Raw genomic sequence first — 9142 nt, forward strand, 5'->3', positions numbered from 1 at the left:
AGTTGGGATTGTCCTGAGTAGAAGTGGAGTTACAATAAATGGGAGGTTGCTGCCGGGTGATTTTGTGGCCAGTTGCACAGACAGAACTGGCATCTCCACACTACATTAATCTTTGAAAGCAAGCAAGCTTTGGCCACTGGGCTGGAGACCCATGCGCCAGAGTCCGAGTGCCTGTTCTTTTTGGCTTCTGTCTGGACATCAAAGCAAATGTCTCAGGAAGCTCCGAATGGCCCAGTCTGTGCTTTCCGCCCATGTGACTAGTCTTGAATGCAAGAACTAACATTCAACACAGAGGCATCCAAGAGCTACTATGGTTGCAGGCAATGTGGTACCAAGAGCAACAAGTACTGCTACTGGCAGCTCAAGCCATTCAGTGTCTACTGAGCCTGCTTGATAGTGCTGAGAAATACTGTCCCTCTTTGTAGCCAGAGTTCAAGGATCCTTCCAACTTGATACTCTTCAAACTCTGGATTTAAATACCCTTTTCTCCAGGGAACAAACCATGTAGCTGCATTTTTTTTGGTGACAGCTTTGTTGAGTTATAATGCTCATGCATGCATTTCAGTCGTCAAGGCCTACAATTCAATGGCTCTTTAGCATATCCAGAATGATGTAACTGTCAACGCTACCGCATCCCATGAGGCTCGGGTCTGGAAATCCGACTTCAGTGGTGAGGGAACAAAGAAAGGACAAACACTCAGACACAACTACAGAAAACCTGGGGTCAGGTGGGCTGGGCGAACTCTAATGGAGCGGCACCAGCGCCCAACTACAGTAAAAATCCAGACCCTCAGCATGTTTATTGTGTACAGCACAGGGAGAGGACTAAGCTGGTCTTGACAGGAGGCATCTGACGTCGGAATTCTTAGGCTGACCTCTAGGAGGAGGAAACGGCAGTTGCTAGATTTTGTACACACTGGTCAATCATGTGTCAACACTGGTAATTGGAAAATAGGAAAGCTTTGCCATTTTTTTCATGGATCTGAGGCATTGGTGCTTGACATGGTTGTGCCCATGTCTATGGTACACATTCAGTAACAACTTCATTTGTCCTTTACACATAGACTGAAGGCTTCCTTAGCTTCCCATACAGCAATTCATTTTTTTGAACACCCCCCCCCCAAACACCCTGTAACTAGATAGATTTTGCAACTCTCAATTTCTCCATCTAAACAGAACCAAGTGATACGTGGCTTGCTGCGCCTGGCTACAATCGTGTTCTACTTATTACTTGCTTATTTGTGTGCCAAAGTCTAACAAAAAGTCATTTTAAGGAGCGATTGTATTTCTACGATCATTTTACCACTGCAGAAATTGTATGGAAAGAATGCAAGACATAAATTTCGATCCCAAGTTATTTTTAATCCTAGTGATAAGAGAAGATTGATCGAAAACACCAAAGTTCGGCAAACCGTATGACCTGAGATGCTCAGGTGGGTGGTACCCAGACTGAAAGACAATGATGACATGATACACAGTGCTTTCTTGAAGTAAGTTCTCAGTCGCTATCTGCTCTTGGAGATAGACGCATCTGTGGCTTGGTGCAGAGGGCTGCATGTTTTGGATTCTGAATTCACTCCTCATGGAAACGTTTTAGGCTTTCCATCTAGCACTCTCTGTGTGTTTCTCACTGTTTTTCTTTCCCTTTTCTTCTTTCTGTACTAATTATCATAATTTTGGAAAAGCAACATAAATTTTCTTGTATGGTTTCTCTTCCTAAAACATGAATAAGGGTAGCAATGATTGGGTGGATGAACATTGGATCTAAATGAACTCATCTCCAGCCCCTCCCTTCACCGTTTCTTTCCCCCTAATCCCTGCCCTGTGCATTGTCCACACACCATCTTCAGTTCTCTTGTAGATGATGCGGAAATGTCACTTTGTATAATGGAGTCATCAGGCCTTTCCAACTTGGACCTTCAATGCCTCTGCAAGCTCTATGTGTTTAAAACAGAGCTAGCTACTTCTTTTAACATCTTCTCCAGTCTATTTCAAAGAAACAGGACTAAATGAAACCCGAAGGTCATCCTTAACTCTTGCCAGTCCTTCATATTCCACGTTCAGTTAGACATCAGCTTATTAAGGCTTGGCCTGCAATTTATTTGCCTGTGTATTTACTTTTGTTGACAACGGGTTCCTTAGCTACGAAATGCAGATGATAGTTGCCAACCCCACACAGGAAACTGCGGGGAGGAAAAGGCACAAACATTCAGATGGTGTTTGGAGTAAACAGAACCCAGTCCTCAGCAAGACTCCCAAATCTGTCATCTGCCTGAGCATGGTCTGTGCCTGGGGCGGGGGGGGGCCTTCAGCAGTAAAATAGGAGAAGCTCATGTTAGTCAGAGCCTGGGGTTGTGCTGTGGAGTAAATGAGATGTTCTGTCTAAGTGTTTGGAAGAATGTCTGGAGCCAAAGGACGGCACCGCACTGCTGTCTCTTGGAAGACACACAGTAGCCTCTGCCGTCTGTGGTTTTGCCTTTGGTGGCTCAGTCACCTGCAGTCAAGCATAAATATTCAATGTAAAATCACAGAAATAATAGCTCATGCTTTCAATTGTGCATAAAATCTCATTCAGGGCCTTCTGTCTTACCTGGGACATGGCCCGTCCCTTTGTCCAGTGGATCCCCAGCGAAGGTGCAAGTTGCCTGTGAGTTACACAGCAGCCATCTTGGAAACCAGAGGCACTGCCATGAGAGAATGGTTTGTACATTAGGTAGACCTTCTTATAGTTAATTATGACCCCAGTAGGCAACTGGGATGTGCCAAAGAAAAACAATTAAGTGGAATTTCTAGATGAAAGGGGAAAAAATAGCAGGCTGACGTTGCTGAAGTCCGCAGCAGAAATAAACCTGCCATTACTGTGAAGAAAGGGAAGACCCATGTGTTGCTTTCCCTGTTACATCGGAAACAATGAAAGCCATGGCCAACATGCGGGGCAAGTGCTAATGGGAATGGGAAAGGATGTGTACAGGGGACACAATGTATGTCACCTCTGACTTTCAATGTTTGCAGCGTCTTGGAACATATTCTCTATGGTCAAGAGGGGACAGTGTATGTGGGGTGTGTGTACCTCACTTTGTCTAAGGTAGGGGTGGATCTGGGTTTCCGCTTCACGATTGACTGTCTTGTGTGCTAGTGGTAGAGGAGCCTCGATCTACTTCTGCATCTTGACAGGTGTGGATGTGTATGCTGAAGTTCCCTTTATGCTCTTCCTAGGAAGGGAGGGGAGCAGGGAGGTGTCCGTGGCGTTTGGGAGAGTGTTGAAGCTTCATATTAAGAATTCAGTACCATCTTTTCCATTATGTTCTCTGAAGGAAACTTTAGCGTTTGCTGTGGCATAGGGGATTCTATGAGGTGCTGAATGCTTTTCTACTATTCACATTAAGCTGAAAAAAAGTGCACTGGTGCGGGAGAATTATCTGTATTCTGTCAATCATGTATTTTAATAAAATGCTGATTGGCCAGGCGGGAAGTATAGGTGGGTCAACCAGACAGGAAGTAGAGGCGGGATGATGAGAACAGGAATACTCCGGGAAGCAGGAAGCTTCCTCTGCACTCCTGTGCAGACCACCGAAGAGATAGCATGTAACTTGCCCAGCTGAGAAAGGTACGGAGCCCTGTGGCTAATGTAGATAAGGATAATGGGGTAACATAAGTTATAAGAGTTAACAAGAAGCCTGACCTAATGGGCCAATCAGTTTATAACCTTATGGAGTCCTGTGTGTGATTTCTCTTTGGGATTTGCCGGCTGTGGGGTACTGGGCGGGACAGAAACCCCAACAAGCCGGTCCCTACATGTTACAGTGCACCATACAGGAGATGCCTCAGATGCTAAACTGTCCCTTGGGCTTCAAGTCATCACTCTGGTGAGATTTCTCAGTCCATTTCTGGTCAGGGAGAAGGACACTATACTTACTCTCTTCACCATTGCAGCGCTCAATGCTTCCTGGATCTCTCTAGACTAGGGGCTCTGCCACACAGGTTTGTGGAAGGACACGAGAAGGAGAAACGTGGCTTTCACGATTGCATGGCTTCTGGGACCTGAGTTTAATCATGCTTCTAAAGTCTGCTCTGTCTGATAAAAAAAAAAAAATCATAGCCTTACTTAAATAAATTGGGCAGAAAAAAAAATCCACAGGGCAGCCTTATTATCTTTGAATAAAATCAACCCGTATTTATCCTGGTATACAGCCATTTCCAAAACACATTTTCTTTGGCTAAGGAGTCTAGGCCTGCTCACAAGGAAACCCTAAACAGTCCATTCAGCTGGAATGCAAATGTGCCTGGGAAGGCAGGGGCTCTTAGAATTTTCCCAGTAAAGGGCCAACGTGTTATTGGACTCTCAAATCCTGTCTGCTCTGTGAATATCAGTTACAAACACACCAAACAGCTTCCCGCTTTTACCCTCTTCCCCTAGCCGAGACACCCAACATAATCACGGGGAGATTTGTGCAGCCCCCATTCCATCTGCTGGCTTCCTGTTATTCTCCAGGCTTGGGAGCAACTGGCTTGAGCGAGGGCCGTGAGGCTGGAGATGTGAGACGTGCCCACTCTTAAGTTCCAAATGGCAAGGAGGTGGCAATCATTAAAAAGAGATCATTGCTAATGACATATTTAGAAAAGTCAGCCAACAGCCTGCTTTCCTTTTTTAGCCTTCATGAAAGACTAATGGAAACCAGTCAGTCGGCCAGGAACCAGCTCTAAAATAATGCCAGATACTCCCCAATAACAGCCCTGGAAGTGCTGATATAAGGGGCTATCTACCCGCCTATGCGTTTTTCTCCCTCTCAGTCATTTGATTAGTCTTCAGTGAGCAGTTACTTATGCATTAAAAACTACCAAGCGAAGATGGCCACAGCATTTACCTTCATGGATCTCACATCAGGAAGGTGTGCTGGTCAGCTTGCCGTTACCAGCAAATGCTGGAGGTTGTGAACTCACAGAGAGGGTTTTAGTTTTAGTTTGGGCCATCCTTTTGGAAACTTCAATAGTGTTGGGCCTGTAGTGAAGTTGGGCATGGCAGGCGTTGACATAAAAAGCAGAGCTCGCCCTCAAAAGAGTATGTGGGATAGTTTATTCTGGAAGCATGTGCAGTGACCATGGCCCAGGAATACAGCTTCAGGTCACCTCAAGCTCCGCGTTCCAATGTGGAAGCTGCAGCATGAAGCTTGGGAGTTTTACAGGACAGAGGCAGTCGTCAATCAAAGCAAGTTTAAAACACGCTGGTGAGTCCGTCAGAGAGGCAGCTCCGGGAAGGTCGGGGAAGCTTTGCTCTAAGCCTCAAAGGTTCTCAGATCACATTCTTAGCTTCGGGGTTGTTGGAAGCCAGGGGGCCTGCTCAATAAACAGATTCCAAAGGTTTTGATCTTGAGTCACCGTACACTAGCTCCACAAGGAAGGTGGGCAAGGAATGACTCCTTAGGGGGCTGACACAAGGTAATTAGCCTCTGGACTTTCAACATTCCAACCTCTTGGCATCACTATAGTTCTAAGCAGTCAATCGGTCTCTGTGGATACACTTTCTTTCTGGTCATTCTCATTTGTTAGAGCTTCGGAAAGGTGACATCTCACTATGGCGCCAACTGCATAATGCTGCAGCCGTCATGCATGTTGTATGTCAGTCTTGTGTCGTAGTCAGGATAGGTGATATGATCTTGCTGAGCGTGGTTGGGGTTGTCTTCTTGCTTTGAGGACACGTGCTTGGCCATCTTGCTTGAGGGTAGGTGCTTTGGTCATCCCGATCAATGGAGGCGCTCTGTCATCCTGATTGCTGGTTTCTAGTGTGTAGTCTGCAATCACTAAAGACTTGTCAGCTGCTGAGAAGGAGGAACATGGCAGGAGGAGGCAGGTGCCAGCATCTAAGGGGGATGACATGGTCTGACTAGGCAGCTTTAGTGGTGGTAAGCAGACAGAGGCACGGTCTGGGACTCCCAGTGACAATGCTGAGTATTAAGGACATCTTGACTGTAAGAAGAGAACTTCTTGGGGGTTGGAACATATACCGTCCTGGCTGATGGTGTTTTACACTTCGCAATGGCTCCAAAGGAACCCACATTCAATAGAAACTGAACTTCAGGATTTGCACATGGATTGTCTGAGGGGCTAGGAAGATACGAAGTGTTAATGACTCTCCCCTGATGGCTGACTGTGGAGAAATCTAAAACTCCCATAAGAGCTATGCAGTCAGGAGTAGATGGCTAACAATCTGTAGCTCACTGTGGGGCTAAGCCATGGTCCCCAGGTGGTCAGGTGCAGGGCCTGGCCTAGGCTTCACCCCAAGGTGAATCTCACAGTATCTATATCACTGGAAATTCTTGTCAGGGGCTGATCCACAAGTTCCAAATGGAAACAGAGGTTTAAAAAATGTTACAGATATCCAAATAATCATCTGACATCAGTTTATCTCTTCTTGCCCACCAGCTAGCTTTAAATCCAGGCTTCACTTGGGTAGAATTAGCTCTTTGGCTCTTTCCTTCTCAAAGTTGTTTTGGTTATTGTCCGGCCACTGTGTTTCCTGTAGTCTTTGGATTGTACTAGCTCATTTAAACAACACTGCTAGGAATCCAATAACTGTTCCATGTTGGCAAATAACAAGGTTTTGCAGGCATTCAAAGATTAAGAAAACTGGTCCTTCACGTACCCATTCTGAGGAAGTTATTTGAGGATTTGCAGCAGCAAGAATAAAGTAAGATCAAAGGGGAGAGTGCAGACTGCAGAAACCTGTGACGGACTGCAGGGCCTGGGACGCATCTGGTCCCAATTGTAGCCAGCAGTCAGAAGAACCGGTGGATGTCCCTGGGTGGGGGCGAGTCCATGCAGGAACACACAGCACAAGGGGATGCCTGGAAGCCTTTCAGGACCCAGTAGCAGCACGCTGTTCCTAAAAATGAAAAGAAATGGAATCCCTGAAAGACTCCTGGCAAACCAGCGGGAAAACTAGAGAGGGAATCTGAGGTTGGAATATTTGGCATGTGAGACGAACTTTAAGATGACATTTTGTTTCTTAGTAAAGGCGATTGTCAGAATGTAGGAAAAGGGAAAACTATCAAACCTTAATTTAAGAACGAATCTAACCCGGGTGTTGCTGAAGCCATCTCAGGGTGATGGTAGCGGGAGAATCACAGTACATTCATAAGCTTGGACTGGGAATACCACTGCATCCTGAAGGTTAACTACGTCAACTGAGCAAGCCCAAGAGATAGAGACTTTCCTAAAGATGACAAACAAGCCAAAGGACAGAAAGTGGCATAGCTGAGGTCCCCGAAGTTACCAAGAGACAAGGCTAGGGTCTTACTAAGAGACGTACTGAAGCCTCTGTTGGGAGCAGTCACATTTGACAGCAGGACGCAGACTTGAAAGATTTAAGTGCCCGTCTTCATTTTTTTTAGTATAACCTCTATGTATAATTTAATTTATTATATTCATAAATAAAATTTGCAAGTATCAAATAAGACATGGGCACAAATTTGTGAAAGAACCATGAGAACCAGTTTGTAAATTGTAAATAAACTGGAACAAACAACACCATGTCTATTTTACAGGAAATAGGTTTTCCACAATCACACATCGGAGCTTTCCAAGGGTCATCTCACGGTCCTGCTCAGACTGATGTTTTCCTTGGTCTTTTCTTTCTGTCTTCGGGATTTCTCCTATGTGTCTGTGTACAGAAGGAGGCAAGATCCTTCACTTCTTCCACTTTAAAGGGAAAAGGATGCATCAGTATCCCCATCTCAGACATGGACCCGTAAGCAGGTACCTTTGTTCACTTGAGAGATGATTCCTGATGATATTAAAGTCATTCAGAAAATACCTTGGCACAAATATTCCATAATGATTGCACAGAGGAATATTTTGTGGGATGCCTAAGCTTAGATCCCCCAAACAAAGGCACAGACACAATGTGCATCAAATACTCTTACTTCTAAATCAAGGTGAAGAAGCCGCCCAAAGATTACAAATGAGTCAGGTGTTGCGGTGCGCTCTTGCAAGCATATCACTAGGGAGGCTGAGGCAGGAAGATCATCATGGGTTTGAGGACAACTTGGGATACAAAGTGAGTCCATAGCCAGCCAAAGATTCACAACAAGGTACTACCTTTAAAAAAAAGAAGAAAGAAAGAGAAAAAGAAAGGAAGGGAGAAAAGAAAATGAAAGAAAGGAAAGAAGGAAGGAGGAAGGAAGAAAGGAAGAAAAAAGAAAGATAGGAAAGGAAATGAAGGAAAGAAAGAAGAAAGAAAGGAAAAGAAAGGAAGGGAAAAGAAGGAAGGAAAATTAAGGAAGGAATAAAGGAAGGAAGAAAAGAAGGAAGGAAAATTAGGGAAGGAAGAAAAAAGGAAAAAAGAAAGAAAGGGAAAGGAAGGAATAAAGGAAGGAAGGAAGGAAAGAAGGAAAGAAGGAAAGAAGGAAGGAAAAGAAGGAAGTAGAAAAATTCAAAACTGAACTCTGACACCATTTGCCCATCACCTACCTTAGGGGCAGAAGGTTGTCACAAAGGAGAGCGCCTGGGAAAACTGCTTAGGAGAAGAATGCGGAAGGGACATGGTCACTGTTCCTGCTTTTTCTTTTCCTCCTGTTTGGGGATAAAACGTTTCTCTCCCTGAACTGTGAGCCAAGTAAAGGGACTTGATGATTCGGGTCTTTGTTCCCTGGGCTGGAGACAGAGCTTAATCTGTGCCTTAGACAGTCAGGAGAAAACAGAGACAAAGCACTGTCTACTTCCAAGATGATACCTGGAACCCCATTTTCTCCAGAGGATAGAATTCTGTGACCTCACACAGAAGGGATGAGAGAGTAGTTGGAGAGGGAACAGACCCCTCTTTCCTCCATCAAACTCTCCCAGTGCTACTGGATCCTGCATGAAGGCTGCAGACCTCTCAGCGCTGTTTAATACATGGAGGCTTAGATGGCCAACACATAACTTCTTCATTGGAGGGAGTCAAGCAAAGCTATAGCACAGTTACAGTTAGACCTGAGTGGGTTAGGAACTCTTCTACAGTAGAAGCACAAGGGGAAAGCGGTGAAATAGGCACCAGGGTAGACTTCACTCTAGCATCTGTGCCTGCTCGCTGAGTCAGCAGAAACATTTTCTTGAGTACAGCTGCTAAAATTTTTAGTGTTAACTGGAGGCAGTGTTGCATGCATTG

General features: G+C 45.1%; 1 long non-coding RNA gene across 1 annotated transcript; it reads right to left on the minus strand.

The window, feature by feature from the left end:
• Positions 1–1341: 1341 nt before the first annotated feature.
• On the minus strand, positions 1342–8743 carry LOC125409337 (uncharacterized). Its single transcript, XR_007234759.3, has 4 exons — positions 8467–8743; positions 4866–6880; positions 2591–2684; positions 1342–2494 (listed from the first exon to the last, which is right to left on the minus strand). It is a non-coding gene; the product is annotated as an uncharacterized LOC125409337 (long non-coding RNA).
• Positions 8744–9142: the final 399 nt, after the last annotated feature.

This window comes from Myodes glareolus, chromosome 9, assembly GCF_982192425.1.
Source record: "Myodes glareolus chromosome 9, mMyoGla1.1, whole genome shotgun sequence".
In the NCBI taxonomy this organism is placed as follows: Eukaryota; Metazoa; Chordata; class Mammalia; order Rodentia; family Cricetidae; genus Myodes; species Myodes glareolus.